Source organism: Panthera pardus, unplaced genomic scaffold (genome assembly GCF_024362965.1).
Source record: "Panthera pardus isolate Hobbes unplaced genomic scaffold, ASM2436296v1 HiC_scaffold_294, whole genome shotgun sequence".
In the NCBI taxonomy this organism is placed as follows: domain Eukaryota; kingdom Metazoa; phylum Chordata; class Mammalia; order Carnivora; family Felidae; genus Panthera; species Panthera pardus.
In genome coordinates, this window is record NW_026526870.1 from 10,110 (window position 1) to 29,875 (window position 19,766).

Genomic DNA, 19,766 nt, shown 5'->3' on the forward strand with positions numbered 1-19,766 from the left:
CAGTCTCTGCTGTGCTGACCTGCCCTCTGTCCCCTGCAGTGTATTCAGTCAACTTCCATCCGCTTTGTCCTGCTCAGGTGAACCTTCTCACACCCGCTCTGCCCCTTCCACACAATCCTCGCCCCATTTTGGGGGCCCCCATACGATCGGGAGAGACAACACAAAAAGTTCAAAAAGATTATAGATCAACATAGACACACAGGAATCACGAGTTTTAACATCACAGATGCAGGGAGTAAGAGCATTGATTGAAATACTAATGACAAATGCTTCTCCTCACTGTGTGCCTGGCGGGCCAAAAATCACCCTTCAGGTTGGAACAAAGTTTATCCACCATTATGCTGACTTAGAAAGAAGTCGACCATGATTTCCCTTAAATATTAGGCCTTTAGACAGATTTTCTCTCAGCAACACCGTATACAGCAGTTAATGCAAAATGGATCACAACCCTAAATAAAAGAGATAAAATAAAATTTCAAGAGGAATTTTGGAGAAAATTGTCATAAATTTGCATTAAGCAAAAAGTTCTAAGACACCACAGCAAAAGGACAGTACATAAAGGACAAAAATTAAGAAACTGAAGTTGCTTAAAATTAAGAACCCTTTTGTGGGGAGCCTGGGTGGCTCAGTCAGTTAAGTGTCTGACTGTGGCTCAGGTCATGATCTCCCAGCTGGTGGGATCGAGCCCCTCGTCCGGCTCTCCCCTCTCAGGGCACAGCCTGCTTTGGATCTTCCGTCTCCCTCTCTTTCTGCTATTCCCCCACTCTTGTGGGTGTGCTTTCTCTCCCTGTCCCAAAAGTAAATAAACATTTATTAAAAAGCAGTGTAAGGAAAAAAAAAAAAAACGCTTTTGCATCAAAAGACAACAATAAGGAAATGAAAAGACAAGCCACAGACAGGAGAAAACAGCCTCAGATTGAACTGTAGGAATGAAGGAATAGTATTCACAAGAGCCAAAGAACTCTTCCAACTCCAAAAAAAGAAACAGCAGGGTTTTTAAAGTCAGTAAAAGACATGAGAAGACATTTTGTCAAAGAAGACAAGTAAATGACTCATAAGTATATGAAAAAGTGTTCCATATCACTGAAAGAGGACCCAGTTGTAGCCTTAAATATCTCCATTTTGACTTTTATCACTTTCTGGTTAAGTTCTCCTTTCCAGCTTATCTTTTTTTTTTTTTTTTCTTTTTAAGTTTGAGTTGCTTATTTTGACAGAGAGACAGAGAGACAGAGAGCGCAAGCTGGGGAAGGGCAGGGAGAGGAAGAGAGAGAATCCCAAGCAGGCTCAGCGGCCCTTGTCAGCGTGGAGCCCGACACGGGGCTCAAACTCATGAACCATGACCTGAGCCGAAATCAAGAGTCTGACACTTAACTGACTGAGCCACCCAGGCACCCCGTCTTCTTTAGAATTTGCTTAGTAACATTTTCTTTTCTCTAGCTTGCTTCACTGGAAGTATCCAGTGTATGATACGTATAACTTGCAAAATATAGGTGGGTCGACTACGTTATCGCTAAGGCTTCCAGTAAACAGTTGGCTGTTAGTAGTTAAGTTTGGGAGGAGTCAGGAGGTATACACAGAGTTCTGACCTTGGGAGTCAGCACCCTTAACCCCGCCGGGTTCAAGGGTCGTCTTGTGTCTCTATGTGCTGATGACATGGTCCTATGTGTTGAAAACTCTCAAATAATCCACACACACAAATACCAGAGTCAATGAACTAATTCTGGAAAGCTGCAGGGTACAACATATACAAAGATCGGGTGTGCTTCTATGCACTGGCAATGAACAATCTGAAAACAAAATGGAGAAAACAATTGCACCCAAAACAAGAAACTATTTAGGAATACATTTATTCCAGGAGAAGCAAGACTTGTGCACTGAAAGGTATAAACCACTGTTGTAAGAAATTAAAGAAGACCTAAGGGGAAAACCCCTCCAGTATTCACGTATCATAAGACTGAATGTAGTTAATATGGCCACACTCCTCAAAGGGATCTAGAGATTCAGTTCTATCAAAATCTTTCCCTCTGCTTTTAGTTTTGTTTTTTCCTTTTCCAATTTTTATCTAAATTCTTGTAGTTAACATACAGTGCAATCTGGGTCTCAGGAGTAGAATTCAGTGATTCATCACTTACATACAACACCCAGTGCTCATGATAACAAGTGCCCTCCTTAGTACCCATCACCTGTCTAGCCCATCCCCTCCCTCCATCAAGCCTCAGTTTGTTCTCTAGCTCTAAGGGTCTCTTATGATTTGTTTCCCTCTCTCCCCCGCCCCCCAAAAAAGTTCATCTGTTTTGTTTCTTCAAGTCCACATACCGGTGAAATCCTAGGGTGTTTGTTTTGCTTTGACTGACCTCCTTCACTTAGCATAATAATACACTCTTGTTCCATCCCCAGTGTTGCAAATGACAAGAGTTCATTCTTTCTGAGGGCTGAGTAATACTTGATTGTATATATGTACCACATCTTCCTTATCCATTCATCAATCCATGGACATTTGGGCTCTCTCCATAGTTTGGCTATTGTTGATAACGCGGCTATATATAAACATCGGGGTGCATGTGCTCCTTCAAATCACTACTTTTGTATCCTTTGGGTAAATATCCAGTAGTGCCATTGCTGGATCATCGGGTACCTCCACTGTCAACTTTCTGAGCAACTTCCATACTGTTCTCCAGACTGGCTGCACCAGTTTGCATTCCCACCAGCAGTGCCAGAGGGTTCCCCTTTCTCTGCATCCTCACCAACACCTGTTGCTTCTTGTGTTGTTAATGTTACCCATTCTGACAGATGTGTGGTGGTATCTCAGCATGGTTTTGATTTGTACTTCCCTGATGATGAGTGATGTTAAACATCTTTTCACGTGTCTGTTAGCCAGCTGGATGTCTGCTTTGGAATACTTTCTGTTCATGTCTTCTGTCCATACTTCACTGGACTTTCTGGCTTTTGGGTGTTGAGTTTGGTAAGTTCTTTACGGATTTTGGATACTAACCCTTTATCGGATTCGCCATTTTCAAACCTCTTCTTCCGTTCTGTAGGCTGCCTGTTAGTTTCATCGATCGTGTCCTTCACTGTGCAGAGGCTTTTTATCTTGACGAAGTGCCAGGAGTTCATCTTTGCTTTTGTTTGCCTTGCCTCTGGCGACGTGTCCAGGAAGAAGTTGTTCTGGCCAATGTCAAACAGGTTGTTACCCGTGTCCTCCTCTAGGGTTCTGATGGTTTCCTGTCTTACATTGAGGTCTTTCTTCCATTTGGAATTTATCTTTCTGTGTCAAGCAAGAGATTGGTCCAGCTTCGCTCTTCTGCATGTTGCTGTCCGGTTTTCCCAACACCGTTGGTTGAAGAGACTGTCTTTTTTCCATTGGATATTCATCCTGCTTTGTCGAAGAGGAGTTGACCATATCATTGTGGGTCCATTTCTGGGCTTTCTATTCTGTGCCATTGGTCTATGTGTGTGTGTTTGTGCCGCTACCACCTTGACTTGATGACCACAGCTTTGTAATAGAGCTCAGAATCTGGAATCGTGATGCCCCCAGTTTTGCTTTTCTTTTCCTGGATGGAGTTAGCTCTTCAAGCGCTTTGGCGGTTACATACACATTTTAGCATTGTTGGTTGTAGCTCTGTGACAAAGGCTGGTGGTATTTTTTTTTAAATTTATTTTCTTTAACATTTACTCATTTTGAGAGTGAGAGAGACAGAGCATGAGCGGGGGAGGGGCAGAGAGACAGGGAGACACAGAATCCGAAGCAGGCTCCAGGCTCCGAGCTGTCAGCACAGGGCCCGACGCGGGGCTCGAACTCACGGACTGCGAGATCACAACCTGAGTCGAAGTCGGATGCTCAACCGACCGAGCCACCCAGGTGCCCCATGGCTGGTGGTATTTTGATGGGGATTGCATTGAATGTGTAGATTGCTTTAGGTAGTATAGACATTCCTCTGAATTTTCTAATTGTTCCAATCCCTTACACTACATTTCCTTTCCGACATCGTAGTTTTCATGTCTCTCTCTCTGTTTTTTTAAGAGTTCCTTTTAAAAAAAATTATTTATTTTGAGAGAGAGAGAGAGAACCTGCAAGTGGGGGGGGGGGGTTGGGGAAAAATAAAGAGGGAGAGAGGGAAGTCAAAGCAGACTCAAGTTGTCAGCGCAGAGCCTGTTGTGGGGCTCAATGAAGAAACCATGAGATCATGACCTGAGCCAAATCAAGACTTGGACACTTAACCTACTGAGTCACCCAGATACCCCCATGATTTTCATCTCTTAAAGATACAGAGGGTCTTTTCTATGTTTTCCATTATCTATTTAACATTTTCAACTGATGGAATATGATCACTTAAAACACATTTTTAATGATTATTTTTGAGAGAGAGAGAGAGAGTGAGAGAGAGCGCATATGCACGCACAGGAGGGGGGCAGATAGAGAGGGAGACACAGGATCCGAAGCAGGCTCCCAGCTCTGAGCTGTCAACACAGAGCCTGTCGTCAGGCTTGAACTCACAGACCTCCAGATCATGACCTGAGTAGAAGTCAGAAGCCCAAGTGAGTGAGCTTCCCAGGCACACCTATGATTAGAATACATGTGTTCATGTCCTTCTCTGGTGGTTCTCACATCTGGGTCAGCTCTGGGCTCTGTTCAAAGGATTGATCTCTCTCCTCATGAGCAATTCTTTCCCCTTTGTGAGAACCGGGCCCTATTGCCTCTAATCTTCTCACAGGATTGCCCCCGACTTGCTGGAGTTGGCTCCCAGGGAGGCACAGAGCAGGACTGTGCTGCACCCTTTGGGCGCCCCAGCAGTTCTCCTTAGTTGGCTTTCCGCAGCTCTGTCCTCCCTTCTACACTGTCCTGTGGACTCTCAGCTCCGTGTCCTCGACCCCACGAGGTCCACTGGGCTCCTCTTCAGTCTCCTCTCCCGGTTCCTTGCTTGGAAAGTCTCTCGGGGCAGCACACTGGAGCCATGGTAGGGCTCGGCTCGCCTGTGTGTTTCCAAGTGTCCGGGATTGCAGTCCTCGAACCCTGATGCCCAGGGTCTCGGAAATCTGCATTCCCTCTCCTTGTGAGGTTTGTAGTTGCTTTCTGGTTTCGGGCAGGAGAAGAAATCCAGTTCCTGTGGGTCTGTCTTGGTGTGGCTCCTAGAGTTTAGAATCAATGTAGGAAAATGATTCTGAATACAGACTTTTACGGAATACAGAAAATAGCCACAGTCAGGGTGAAACACTGGGAGAAGGAAACCCTCAACGTTTGTACTTAAAAAGCACTGCACCAGTGCTAAGGGCATTGTTTTTTAAAGAGGAGCCTGTGGCCTTATTGGCCGATGAGGCCACTTGAGGAGGACAAAGTGGGAGGAGCAGGTGGCCTCGAGGACGCCCACACCAGGCCCACAGCGCTTCGGTGCAGGAGGGCAGAAGGCAGAGGGCCTGTCCCGTGGTTAAAGAGCACCATCAAGAGCATCATCAGAGCACCATCAGCCAGGGTGCCCTCGGCCCGGCCCTGCAGCCCAGAATAGGCACGGTTTGTACAGGGCCTTGTGACCCTGCTTCTAAACGCCACACTGGCCTGGGAACTCGCAACGGCCACTTCTCGCTTCAGTGCCCGTCCTCACGTGGTCACCCAGGGGAAACAGGACCCAGCTCCCTACGGATGGGACGCGTGGTCCCCACACGGGAGCTCCTCAGCAGTTCTAAAGCACACGAGTGACAGCGGTGCCCTGAGGGACAGTGGGGCTCAGCCGGCACTACTCCCAGATGTACGCTTGCTCGGGGCCAGCTCAGCCCGGCCAGCGTGGGCTGGGCGTCTGTCTACACTGCAGCACCCGAGTGCTTTGAATCCACGTGGCGAAAGTGGTGGCTTCCCACGTGCAATGTCCCGCTTAGCCTGGCGCCTCCTATTTCCGTTTATGGCCTCCAAAGTGTGGCGATGACCGCGGCCTAGTTACGCTTGCCCCTTTTAACTAAGTCCTGTCTGGGGACCTGGGACTCGTGGCCAGACCAAGCCCATGGAGAGTCCTCTGTAAGATAACCCAGTGATCATACTTAAGTGGCACCTGAGAGGCCCCCAGTTGTGTGAAAGCCTCGTCTGGGTCTTCGCAGTGCTTTAGAATGCGTGTCCTTCTGTATAAATGTACCATAGGTACTTCTCTATGTTGCTATATAGCGATATGTTTTGGGCAACATAACTGGTGGACAGAGTCTGTTAGAGGAAATGAAACACAGTCTTTTCGGTGGCTATGAAAGTAAAACGTGTATAAAGAAATCAAACATTTTTCTTCACCTGCTTTATTTCTGATCTGGGCACCGTCTCTAGGCTGAGTGTGTGAGAGGAGCAAAGTCACACTCTCCCTAAGAAGGTCACAGTCTAGTGTTTGAAGTCTTCAGAGTAAAGGAAAAAGTTTGGGCTTCTTTGATCATTGTGTAAGAATCCCCAATCTAAAACTAAAAGAGAGTGTTTCTTAGGTTGGGAAAGCCTTAGAGTCAACAATGGAGGTCACAGAAGCTACCACCTGGGCTCTAACCCCAAGAGATGTAGTTGGTGTGAGGCCCCAGAATCTGCATTTCTTACATCAAACCCAGGTGATTCTGATGCAAGTGGGCTGCAGACCAATTTCAACATATTGCTCTCTAACAGTGACCCAAAGGTATGAATAAAGTTGGTTTCCTTTAAGGGAGCATCTTTTTAACTGCAAAGAGTAGAAGTCCTTCCACCAATGTGGCACCCAGATCCGCAACTATTCCTCGGCAAGTGTCCTTAGTCATGTCCTTCCAGGAACTAACACAAAGCTATCGCTCCACAATGATTTCCTAGAAAGAGTTCAACAACACAGACAGCAGCAACCACAAAACCCTCAAACACCATCCTCCCCACCACCTCCAGTAACAAATAGATCCATCCAAAGACTCACACCTGAGGCAGACACGGGTCCTACTTTCATGGTAGACGGAGTGACCCCACGTGTGCTGTCACACTTGGTTGTTTAAGTCTTTCCATGAGTGCCTTTGGCTGTCAACAGAGCAACTCGCTGGCCCAATCTGCAGAACGGATGACAAGTCTGTAAACAAGTAGGACACAGAAGCCCAGAGCGAGGCTGTGCTGCCCCGTGATTATTCCAGGATCCGGACAATTCCTCCCCCGTCCCTGTGCTGCCGGGCCTGGTCGCAGAATCAGTACTCATGAGAACTCGGGGCTTCCACAAAGTTCGTTTTATGTCCGTGACATTTAGGAAAGCAACAGCCTATGACACCCTATAAAGCTCAGGTCTGCTCGGGATCCAGTCACAGATCACTTTTGGGGGAGAGCCGTAAACGCCACGCTTGCATGTTCGCTCTCTGTGACATGCTGAAAAGTAGCTCTGTGCCTTAAGAGAACTCGCGCAACAGAAACGCAGCTGTGAGAGGAGGGGCTTCTCCCGTATTTTTCCTTTTGTAAGTTATGTCCTTGCCCTCCTTGGGAAAGGAGCACAGCCCACTCTTGAAAAGTGAACAACCAATCTGTGTGACCACCAGTGGCTTCCACTTTGCATAAGAACGTGCTGAGCCTGTGTGCAGGGAACAGACTTTGAATGTTACAGAAAAGAAGGGAAAGAAAAAGGATGGCGGGTGATGAGGTGAAGAAAGGCAAAAGAAATGTAGATGCAATTCAATTTCCTTACACCTTGCAGCCCACTGGTCAATAGCTGACACAGGACCGCCTCAAGGAACTCACAACTGCCTTAATGTTAACGCTCTGCTGGACGCAAAAACCAACCTCAGCTTGAGGCTAACCAGACCTCCAGGGTCCTGTAAGCCTTCAGGAACATATGGAACTCCTGACGGAAACTTCATTTGGCTCTATGCCCCCATCCTCCCCCACCCCCAAATTAAAACTTTATAACCAGTCACACCTCACAATCCCAGTGCAGCTCTTCCTGTCCCCCTGTCCTGTCCTCATGCTTTTTATAAACACCTTTTTGCACCGAGAACGTCTCACGAAGTCTTTGTTTTTTGGTTTTTTTTTTTTTTTTTTTTTTAGTTTATTTATTTTGAGAGAAATACAGGGAGAGAGAGAGAGAAAATCCCCAACAGTCTCCCTGCTGTCAGCACAAAGCCTGACTCTGAGCTCAGTCTCACAAACCTGTGAGATCAGGACCTGAGCCAAGAGCAAGAGTCAGATGCTGAAGCCACAGAGCCACCCAGGTGCCCCGAGAATTCTTTCCGAGCCTTTCACTCCCGGCGCACCTCATATCGGCAGGTACCTAACCTAACACTTCACGGTGGAAAAGTAGCACTTGGCCTCACCACCTAAGACTCACGACCTGCAGCAGTTATACAGAATTGATTCCATCCCGCAGATCTAACTACCGCTGACGTGATGAGCCAGACACCTGACATGGGTTGTCTGTCGCCGGGGTACCGGGGTACCGACTCACCGCGAACTTAGAGGCTTAAAAGGACACACGTTTGTTACCTGACAGTTCTGTGGGTGAAAAGTCCCAAAAAGGATCTCACCAGACTCAGATGGAGATGTCAACAGGGCCACCGCCCCTTCTGGAGGCTCAGGGAGACTGAGCAATTTAATCCAGGGAAACCTCACTACAGTGCAGTCGGGAGGTTTTGGCAAGGGAGCGCCTGTGTCCTACCCGCCCTGGTTTCCTCTGTCTCCATGTTCCGCACCACCAGCTACAGCAGGGAGACATCTCCTCCTCTGCCTCCTCCAGGTTGAAGGCACCCCTGTAATTCCAGGGGGCCGCCCGGATATTCCAGGACGATCTCCCCATCTCAGGGTCCTTGACCTAAGCACCTTCGCAGAGGCCCCTTTGCTGTGTGATGGATCATTTTCACAGGATCCGGGATGAGGCTGGGGACCTCCCAGGCAGGGGGCATCATTCCGCGGACCACCACACTATTGACTCAGGTGACAACTAATGTCGGACGCCCGCCCCCACCCCCAAGTCTCTTCTAATTTCAGCAGTCTAGTAAAAGTCAAGCACACGTCAAGGCCCAAGGGAGACAAAGGCAAATCAGAAACCAGAACGCGAGGGACAGGACCAGGAAATTGCCCCAGGACTAGTCTCTTCCGAGTAGGTGCTGCTTGGTTTTCCAGACCTGGCTTTTCCCCACGGAAGGGGGACTTTGCTGGCGGAAATCTCCTCCAAGGGGAAGCGCGCAGGGGGGGAGGAAGGGACGGCAGAGGCAGCGTGGGGCGCCCGGGCCCCCACTAACCCCTGCTGTGACCTCTGGCAGTGGGGGGAGGGTCTAAGTGAGCTCAAGGCAGGTTTCCGTGGACCCGCCCCCGCCTCAACCCCGGGATCCTGGTGCGCCCCCCCGGGCGTCCACCAGGGGGCGCCGCGGCCCCGCCCCGCCCCGCCCCGCCCCGCGAACGCACCTGTAAAGCAGCAGGCACGAGGCAGTTCTCAAACGACAGGTGTGGGTTCGCGCGCCCCAAGCTGCCAGACGTTCGGTAGCCCCGCGCCGGTGTCCAGCCCTGGTGCGGGGGGACTGGCTTGGCGGCTGAGCCCCTCAGGTGGAGCCATCGCACTGTGTCTCCTTCAAACCGGGCTCTGTGCAGAGAGAGAGAGAGAGAGACAGCGAGCGAGAGAGGTGTGTGGGCGCTTCTCCGGCTGGGGGACGTCCTCCCTCGTGTTCCTCTCAGGCGGGCGCAGTCGGCCGGGTGCTGACCGCCGCGTGGGCGCCACGACGGGCGCAGGGGGCGATGCGGGAGCTGCATGGAGAGGGAAGACGAACGGGAAGCAAATCAGTGTGGAGGGGAGAAGACGGAGGAGACCCGCAAGGAGAGGAAGGAGGCGGGGGGCGGGAGGAAGAGGAGAAGCCTCAGCGCTGAGATCCCGGCGGGAGGGGAACTGGGGGCAGGGAGACCGCGTGCGCGTGGAGCCCGGTGGCGCGGGGAGGGGCGGAGAGTGAGGCGGGGCCGTTGCGTGCTGACCGGGGCGTGGCCTTATGTAAATGAGGCCGCGGTGGGCGCGGTAGGATTCCAGCGGGCGGTAGAATTCCCCCGGCTGTGGAAGCGCCCGAGCTGTGGCTCGGCTTGTCTGAGGACGACGTGTGTGGGGTGAGGATGGTTGAGACGGGAGTGGGTGCGGAGGGTTTTGGGGTGCGGGGAGGCCAGTGACCGTGTGTGTACAGTGTGGTGCGTGTGAGGCTGGGTTGGGGCGGAGGGGGAGGAAGTCATACTTACCTGGCAGGGGAGACACCATGATCAGGAAGGTGGTTTTCCCAGGGCGAGGCTTGCCCATTGCACTGCGGGCGTGCTGACCCCTGCGATTTCCCCAAATGTGGGAAACTCGACTGCATAATTTGTGGTAGTGGGGGACTGCGTTCGCGCTCTCCCCTGGTCAGCGGTCTTTCAAAGACAGATGTGTCTGAGTGCTTCGTTGCCTTGTTCTCTTTTCTTTTCTTACCTTAGAGTGTGTTTTGCACAACGGAGTAGAGTAAATTGCTGCTCTTTTCGGCCATTCTTTGCTTGTGCTAGCTTTCGTATTCGTCTCGTGTGTGGTTGGTTGTCCCTCAGGTTTGGCGGTGGGAGCAATGTCCCTTGGGGAGTTCGAACTGTTCCCAAGTAATTCTCATTCCTGTCCCCCTGATCCTGATACAAAGGCTTTTGAGGGTTTTGCTTTTTAAAAAACGGCGGGGGGGCTCTGAGCTCTCGCCACACCTGAGGCACCAGGACTGGAAGTGGGAGCTCAGGACCTGACCTGAGCTGGGTTATGAGCTTGAGCCCAAGTCAGATGCTTCACCGACGGAGCCTCCTAGGCGCCCCACGGGTTCGCATTTCTTAGTGATGGCCTCAGTGCTTTCTCTGCAGGAGGGGAGGGAAGTGGGGCTGCAGTGGTCAACCATTGCCTGACCTCCCCATTTCCTGCCAGCAAGTACAAGGGAGCTCACAGGGGCCTAAGGCCAGTGCTACTCAGAGGTGTCTTTGGGGAAAAAAAAGAAAAAAGAAAATCACTCCAGGGCTGCCTGGGTAGCTGAGTGGTTGAGCGTCCAACTTTGGCCCAGGTCATGATCTCAGGGTTCCTGAGTTTAAGACCCACCTCCTGCTCTGGGCTGACAGCTCTGAGCCTGGAGCCTGCTTTGCATCATGTGTCTCCCTCTCTGCACTGCGCACACTCTCTCTTTCAAAAAATAAACAAGAACCATTAAAAAAAAAAAAAAAAAAGAAAAAGAAAAACACTCTGAAAGGAGGGGATTATATGGAAAAGACAAAAAGAATCACAGGGGGATTTGGTTGGGTTCCCACAGCGTCCCCGTGGGTTGGGGGAAAGGGGACTCTCACACAACAGGAACTCAGGAAACATGCACACAGGGATTGGAGCATATGGAAGGCATTTCACACATCTGTAAACATTTTGCCTAACGTGGAAATCGTGGTATGTGCTTGGCCGTCATAAGGTGCCTGAATCAGGAAATCTGGAGGTACTCTCCCTGAGGAAAGGATGGGGCAACTACCTTTGTTCTTGCAGAGCCATTCTGAGCCCTGAGAGAATCTTACATGTTGACTGACATTCCTCAAGATCAACGCAGAGACCCTACACTTTTAAGTTGGTTGGGTTTCCCGTGTGTGGCCAGAGGTCCCCTGGCGGACAACAGTTGACACGCGGAGTACAGAAGTAGGCCAAGAAACAGAATATTACCTGGATATACCACATTACTTACCGCCCTCACTAGTCTCACTGAACATGGGAGTGGGCATTTGAATACCTGGTATTCAACAAGGTTTATGGAAAAAAAAAAATGGACAGTTTGGGTTAATAGTTTAAATTGTTGTGTCCACACTGAATTCCATGGGCAGTGAAGAAAGTTTTCTAGGTTCTGAGTGTGGAAATGAGGGGCTAAAGGATAAAAACCAATTCTACGACTCAATGTTACTTTGGTAACTTAGTATCTTTCACACTTGACACAGTTTTCTTTCATTTTGTCTGACGCCCTGCTCCCGTGAGTAAGTCTAAATGTATTTGTACAAGAAAGTTGCTATCAATACAAAATATAAAATCCATACCATTGCGTTTGGCCCTGCTTATTCCTAACGGTATTTTAGGCTGGTTTCTAACTGCTTGTAGCCATGTTATGGCTCCCTCTGAAGGCAGCCCATTCTAGCCACAGGCACACTTCTCCTTGGCCCCACCTCTAGTCTAGGTTAAGCAGACCCTCTGAGCTGGCTCCCTCACTGGGGGAAGGATGTAGGTTAAGCAGGTAATAAAGGGAAATGGACAGAGGATGCTTAAACCAGGCATTGTCATGAGTGGGATGGACAATGTGGGAGGACCATGGCATTGCTAAAGTAACATGCCTGGCGATATCTCGCTCGCTCTCTCTCTCTCTCTCTCTCTCTCTCTGCAGACTTGCACTGCCCAATGAGCAATGCTGGGAGAAACCATTGTATCTCTTCTCGGAGGAAGAAAATTGGATTCCTGCTGATTTATAAGCTCAGCCTAAAAACTCCACCCAATTTGGACAGAAGAACAGGAACTGGGTTCCTTGCAGTTGCTCAGTTCCTTCAGTGACGCTGGCCTGGAGAGAAAGAAAGGTACCCCCAGTCAACTTTCCGCATAAACATCGACTGAGGAACCTCTTGCAAACACACTGTAGGGAGAGTCCTTACCTACGACATGCCTGTAAGTGGCAGGGATCTCGTGTGAGCAGAACCCTGTAGGGACTCAAACATATGCCCGTGGATTTATGTAGCTTAGTTTCCTGGAAACTGTCGCATCAGTTATGTGAGTATCAGCCTAGCAGATGACTTCTACCAGGTTCATCGACTTCAACCAGATTCATTGGGTACAAGTGACGACTTCACACAGCACTGAGAGAGCACGTATGTTAACTCGGGGCCAGAACACGTCCTAAGGTGGGAAGAAGTTTCTTGCAGTTAGTGTTGGTTGTCCCAGATTTCTTGTTGCTTTGCTTGTGCCTCACACAGTTAATTTTATCCTCGAAAATGTACATCAAACTTGATACCAGAGAAGATTTGTGGGTTTGGTGGGTCTGATTTGGCAATGCAGTATTTTATGTGTGTCCTTTTCAGATGGATGTGCTCTGATGCAATTCTCTGACTGTTCTTAAAACACTCATCGTGGCCAAGATAAACAGGGATACTCTGTGAGCAAAGCGACTGGTGGATCATGGATTAAATACGTAGTGGCCTTTATGGCCACATTTCTTGCTGACACGTCTTCCAAAATCACGTATTGTTCTTTTTGCGCGTGCCCATTTGTGACTCCCAAAGCCCAGAGCCACCTTTCCCTGCTACCTTGTGGTCCTTGTCCTCAGTTCCCTACGAGTTCAGGATGATGACAGCTCTCATTAAATCCCACACAGGAGAAAGCCCATATATCGTAACTCTCTATCCCTTAGTAAATGTTAATTTCCCATATTAGGAAAGGAGCAGAGATAAGAGAATATCAAGTACAGTGAGCACTCTTACCTTGAGGAGGTACATCGACCTTGGGGAAATCTGCCACACCACGATTGAAAAATTGTTCCCTGTCTCCCCTGGCATAATCTTAGGAGAAACGTAACCTTAGGAGAAATTTCGGATTTCTCTTCAGCCAAATCAGCAGAAACGTACATCCCATGAAACAGGTGGGGGTTTATATAATCATTGCAGCCAGAAAGATCACACCCCACGGTCTCAGTAAGAGAGTGGTAGAAAGAACCACCATGACAGGATTCGGGCTGTGGTTGGTTGATGGCGGGGAGGCTGGAAGGAAGCAGGGTCTGCTCTACCTCGAACACTGGTAGTCTGCACTGGCCCTTCTTGACTGCGGTGAGAGTCAGCAGTCATTTCCTTACGAAAAGAGGAGGGTGTTTGGGGCGTTGTAGTTTGCACGGTGACCTGGTGTTTGTGGGGCCTGCTTGGAATAATCAGGTAGTCTTGTTGTGTCCCATTGTCTCAGGGTTCAGAGTCTCTTTGAGGTTGAGATCCTGTATCTGAGACTGTTTATTCCCAGCATGAGAACAAAACAGCCAGGCCGGGATGTCAGCAGGGCCATTCAGGGCATCAGAGGCTGGCCTTGTTCTTTCTCCCTGGAAATCCCTAACCTAGAGGTCAAGAAAGAGAGCACTCTGGGCTCACAAGCTGTAGGAGCGAGCCTGGCTGAGTTACAGTGTGACTTTGCCTGAGTGTCTTGAATTTTCTTTTCTGTGGCTCAGTGTCTCATTTCAAAATGGGGCCAATGGGAGTTTCTCCTACACGAGTCGTCCCCGGTGTTACAGCAGAGGTGCAGGTGAAGCACTGAGCCCAGTGCCTGGCAGGGAGTAAATACTCAGCACGTATTAGCTCTGCTCGGTCCTCTGCTGTCAGCATTTTTACCATCTGCCTCATTCTTTTTTTTGTTTTGTTTTCCAAATATACTTTATTGTCAAGTTAGCTAACATACAGTGTAAACAGTGTGCTCTGGGCTTCGGGACTGGATTCCCATGATTCATCGCTTAACATACAACACCAGTGCTCAACCCAACAAGTGCCCTCCTCAGTGCTCATCACGAAATTTCCCCTCTCCCTGACTCCCACCATCAACCCTCAGTTGTTCTCTGTATTTAAGAGTCTCTTATGGTTTGCCTCCCTGACTGTTTGAAACTATGTTTTCCCCTTCCCTTCCCCCATGGTCTTCTGTTAAGTTTCTTCAGTTCCACATGTGAGTGAAAACATACGGTATCTGTCTTTCTGTGACACTTATTTCACTTAACGTCCACATTGTTGCAAATGGCAGGATTTCGTTCTTTCTCATTGTCAAGTAGTGTTCCATTGTATACATAACCCACATCTTCTCTATCCGTTCGTCAGTGGATGGACGGATTTAGGCTCTTTCCATAAGTTGGCTATTATTGAAAGCACTGCTGTAAACATTGGGGTATACGTGGCCCTCTGCATCAGCACTCCTGTATCCTTTGGATAAATGCCTAGTAGTGCTCTTGCTGGGTCATAGGGTAGTTCTATTTTTATCTTTTTGAGGAACCTCCACACTGTTTGCCAGAACGGCTGCACCGGTTTGCATTCCTACCAACACTGCAAGAGGGGTCCCGATTCTCCACATCCTCGCCAGCATCTGTTGTTTACTGAGTTGTTCATTTTAGCCACTCTGACTGGCGTGAGGTGGTATCTCAGTGTGGTTTTGATTTGTATTTCCCTGATGATGAGCAATGTGGAGCATCTTTTCATGTGTCTGTTAGCCACCTGGATGTCTTCTTTGGAAAAGTGTCTATTCGTGTCTTCTGCCCATTTCCTCACTGGATTTTTTGTTTTTTGGGGTGTTGCGTTTGGTAAGTTCTTTATAGATTTTGGATACCAGCCCCGTTATCCGATCTATCATTTGCAAATATCTTCTCCCACTTCATCGGTAGCCTTTCAGTTTTGATGATTGTTTCCTTTGCAGTGCAGAAGCGTTTCATCTTGATGAGGTCCCAATAGTTCATTTCTGCCTGTATTTCCCTTGCCTTTGGAGATGTGTCGAGTAAGAAGAGAGAGGGGGACACAGGATATGAAGTGGGCTCTCTGTGCTAAGTGGGCCCTGTGCTGGCAGTAGATACCCCACCTTGAGGTTTGAACTCACGAACCGTGAGATCATGACCTGAGCTGAAGGTGGACGCTTAACTGGACTGAGCCACCCAGGCACCCCTAGAACTAATAGATTTTCCATAAAAAGGAGAAAACCTCTGATGCTGCATACACCTTCCCCACCACCAAAAGAAGCCAATTTATATCCCAGGGAGAGAAAAATCAGTCTATCGTCTACATGCCCACCAAACCTACAAAGCAAGGCCATATATTTTAAAACCGCAGCAAAAACTCATTGTACAAGCACTTTCTATTCACCTAAGATGTCCATGTACAAAGGCAGTAGAAAAAGAGTACTAAATATGCAACACTCAGGGAGTCCTGATTCCGTCACTAGGAGTCATTTAAAGACGAACTCTGCCCAATAAGAGATGACTGGGGAAGTTTTGACTTTTGTACAACTGATCGTCACTGAATACACTTCATTGTAGATCTGAGACAAAAGTCTGGGAGTGGAACCAGTGGGAGAAATAGGATGTAAATGGCATCCGTTTCACCGGGCGGAAACAATCCTATAAGAAGTGGCAGGTGGAGACAGAAGAGAAAATGGAATAATGTCAGAAGTCTGAGGTTGGGAGATCAGTTAAAACTTAAGTGTTGTTTTCATTTATTTTTGAGAGAGAGAGAGAGACAGAGAGAGAGAGACAGTGTGAGTGTGGGGGCAAGGCAGAGAGAGAGAGAGAGGGAGACAGAATCTGAAGCGGGCTCCAGGCTCTGAGCTGTCAGCACAGAGGCCGATGCGGGGCTCGAATTCACGAACCGTGAGATCATGACTTGAGCTGAAGTCGGACGCTCAACCAGTTGAGCCACCCAGGTGACCCTGTGGTTATTTATTTTTAAGAGAGAGAGCATGCAAGCGGGAGAAGGGCAGACAGAGGGGAGGACGGAGAGTCTGAAGGTGGTTCTGTGCTGACAGCAGAGAGCTCGATGCGGGGCTCAAACTCATGAACCGCTAGGCCATGACCTGAGCCAAAGTTGGACCCTCAACCTGCTGAGCCACCCAGTCACCCTGAGATCGTTTAAATCTTAGAATGGCGATGTGACAAGGTTCACAAGTTAATACAGAACCAAACATGTCCCGCACTTGTGATGCAGTGTTCAGCCCTACATATACAACCTTTCTAAACAACAGGTGCACATTCAGACACACATATGTACTCTTGCCCGTAGGGGAAATATAGCCTAAAAGATACAGAGACTCAGCAGTAAATACCAGAAGAGAACCAAGAACATTTACATCATGATGGTGATGGATTGGAGCCCTGAAGGAAACATAATTCACCAGTCCCCAGTGATTGTCAAAATAAACACTTTAATGATATAGAACGGGGAGGGAGTGTTCTTTTCCACAGCACAATGCCAGCAAATACACATACACAAGGATGATACAACTAGAGTTTTTCCAACATACAAACAGATACGGTTGTGACACACTGCAGGGATCACTAAAAGATGGTAACATTGTAGAGACAGACTTTACAGAGAGCATCTTCGCACATTCTCAGATGTCACACCCAAACAGAAGACCATGAACGATCTGATAGGCCCCCCATAGAAGGCAACCACTGCTGCTCTCACAATGATGGTGATGGCAGACTGGACGCTCTGGGTCTCTGGGTGGGCGGAGCTGGGACACACACAGCATTAACTAGGGAACGCCCGGGGGAAAAGGGTTAGCCTGAATTTAATCAGGAGGAAGTGATCAGACACCTTCAGGATGTAGACCATCAAGCCAGACATCTGGCCTGTCCCCTACAGACAAGGAAGCGTCACCACCACCAGAGACAGCCACAGAAAGGTGAGGAGATGTTTGGGGTTCGAAAGGACTACACAATTACGATAGCACAATCTTCTGAGTCCTTTGGAACCCAAGATATCTCTTCTCCTTTTTGTCGTCTTATTTGTGCTGTGGACACTGGCTGTTTGAAGAAAGACAGGCCCGATGTCTTGTTGGATGGTCGAAATTCTGCAGTTGTCTGATCCCTACCTCGTGCTCAGATTCAGGCTAAGCCTCTTCAGCAAGAACGCTGCGTAGTTAATGCTGTCTGCTCCTGGCACAGCCCAGCCGGTGGCCCAGAATGTCCAGTTTGACATGGGGTCTATTGCCACGTTGCTCCAGCCTCCGCTTATCCGCAGGATGGAATGGAGAGGAGCCAGACCGAAGGTGTCTCACAAGGGCGTGTGGTCTGGGCATTGGTTGCCTCGGCGACTTATCACGACTGGAGTCAGAAGAGCGAGAGTTCCTCTCATCAAACCAGACTTTTGGAGTAAAAATCCCAGAGAGTGGCTTGTGATCGAGATGTCGATTCTCAGCAAAGGATCCCTCGCATGTTCTGTTTGGGCTTTAGCTTGATTTGCTGCTTTAGAGTTCTTTTCAGCAAGTGGAGAATGATGGGGTTTTATGATGGGGTTTCGTTTCAATGAGGAGTATCTTTTCTTAGTTCCTGGAGTCCTTGGTATCTGAGACAGAGAGTGAGAGAGAGAGAGGAATCAAATGTGAGTTTTGTTCAGGTCCTGCTGACGGCTGAGCCTGGAGGGATGGCTCCGTGGTGACAGAGGCCAGGGGCGAGCTGAGCCCCCGTGCAGAGAAGGAGCTGAAGGGGGGTCTGCAGGCAGGCTGAGGGGGAGAGTGAGAGCCACAAGTCTGAAGCAATAGCCCCCTCAATTGCATCCAGCCTACACTGTAGGATGCAGGGACCCCTGTGCTCCCCGCAGCAGGCACCTGGTGGCATCCCAGCTCAAGGCTGCCCTGAGCTGTTGCCAGGTCCCGACCATCCCTCCCTCAGCAGCCACCTCACCCTGGAACCCCCTTCATCAGAAGCAAAGTGATGGCTTTCTCATGTCTCCCACGGAGGGATGTGCTTAGCCCCCGACACACACGTTCAGAAACAGACTGCTGAAGGAAGGAGGGGGCCCTCTACAGACAAACACACCCCTTCTCACCCTGCCCTGGTCTTCTGAAGGGGGAGGCCAGGCTATGGAACGAGCCCCAGGATGTGAGATGCAACAGGGGCCTCAGACTATGTCCCAGTTCAGTCCTGCCGTGTGCAGATGAGGAACCGTGGGCCAAGGGGCTGATAAGGACCACCTGTAGCCGTGTGACCTGTGCCTGACACCCTGGAACTGAAACCCAGGCTTCGGGCCCTTCCCATCCATGTGGGGGTCGGGAGACGAAAGCCTCCGATACGGGGGTGCGGGTAGGCAGTAGACGCTGTTGGCCGCTTGGCTGGACGGAATTAAGGCTTTGCACAGAAATCCTGCCCCAAAGGGGCTGAAAAGAACCCCAAAGGGAGAAACTCCAAGGGGAATGACGAAAAGAGCGGGGAGTGTACCCAGGGCCTCACCCCTTTTTGCTCAGGGACCCCAACAGCCCCTGCAGGGCACCTCACGCCAGGATACACCTGAGGGAACGTCTAGGAATATTCTCAGTGGAGACACTCGGAACTCCGCAGAGAAAACGGAAGAGCCTTCCTTTTAGTCGTCTAGGTTCTCCTCGCACGTTTCCCAAACTGTCCCTGAGGAGAGAGTCTCTCGGTGTTGACACTTATGTAAACGAGGGCCTGCAAAGGGCAGAGGCAGACCTAAGCTTCTTTACTGAGGTTTTATATGAGGAGAAAATTTGATTAAAACATTTCCTTTCCATCTGCAGTGCACCTGTCAGGAGGCTGGGAAACGCATTTAGTGAAGAGTCAACCGTGATTTTCATTGCACGAGGAGGAAAAAGAGCCCTGAATTCCATTACTGGTAATCAGGGAAGGGAGTGTTGTTCTTACACTGGGTTTCTAGGCAACATTTCTTTCTTACTGCATCCTATAGTATAAAAATTGTGAGACACTTGGATCCAGAAGAGGGAGTATTCATCGAATTCATTCATGTGTCTTTGTCCTCTTCTTTCTCTGGGCTCTATTGAGGGAGGAATGTCAACTCCATCAGGGGCTGATACTCAGCTTGTCCACAAAATGAGTGACACACACACGGGATCCTTCTATATGGCTTATGAACATCCTATAGATCCACAGTCCTTCTGATTCCTAGGTGCATACCAGCAGAGCTTTAAAACATCTCCCGTTACCCACACCCCAGCCCAGAATGTTGAAATCAAAATCTCAAGGTATTGGGTGGCGGCATTCACGTGAGTTCAAAGCTCAGTCAGTGTTTCTTTCACGACAGCGTGATTTAGAACTATTAGCTAAGCTACTCTGTTTCAGACCACGGTGGGTGTTCT

At 49.2% G+C, this 19,766-nt stretch overlaps 3 long non-coding RNA genes, 1 other non-coding gene and 1 pseudogene across 4 annotated transcripts; 3 read left to right on the plus strand and 2 right to left on the minus strand.

Annotated features, from left to right (window-relative positions):
* Positions 1-5,908: 5,908 nt before the first annotated feature.
* On the minus strand, positions 5,909-9,444 carry LOC128774107 (uncharacterized). The gene is made up of 2 exons (XR_008418525.1): positions 9,353-9,444; positions 5,909-7,526 (listed from the first exon to the last, which is right to left on the minus strand). It is a non-coding gene; the product is annotated as an uncharacterized LOC128774107 (long non-coding RNA).
* Positions 9,445-9,797: 353 nt separating this feature from the next.
* On the plus strand, positions 9,798-19,406 carry LOC128774108 (uncharacterized). The gene is made up of 2 exons (XR_008418526.1): positions 9,798-10,036; positions 19,191-19,406. It is a non-coding gene; the product is annotated as an uncharacterized LOC128774108 (long non-coding RNA).
* LOC128774123 (U1 spliceosomal RNA) lies at positions 10,155-10,318 on the plus strand. Its single transcript, XR_008418540.1, has one exon. It is a non-coding gene; the product is annotated as a U1 spliceosomal RNA (small nuclear RNA).
* On the plus strand, positions 13,686-17,018 carry LOC128774109 (uncharacterized). Its single transcript, XR_008418527.1, has 2 exons — positions 13,686-14,031; positions 14,961-17,018. It is a non-coding gene; the product is annotated as an uncharacterized LOC128774109 (long non-coding RNA).
* LOC128774106 (neuroblastoma breakpoint family member 6-like) overlaps positions 17,211-19,766 on the minus strand; it is a 30,662-nt pseudogene continuing 28,106 nt past the window's right edge.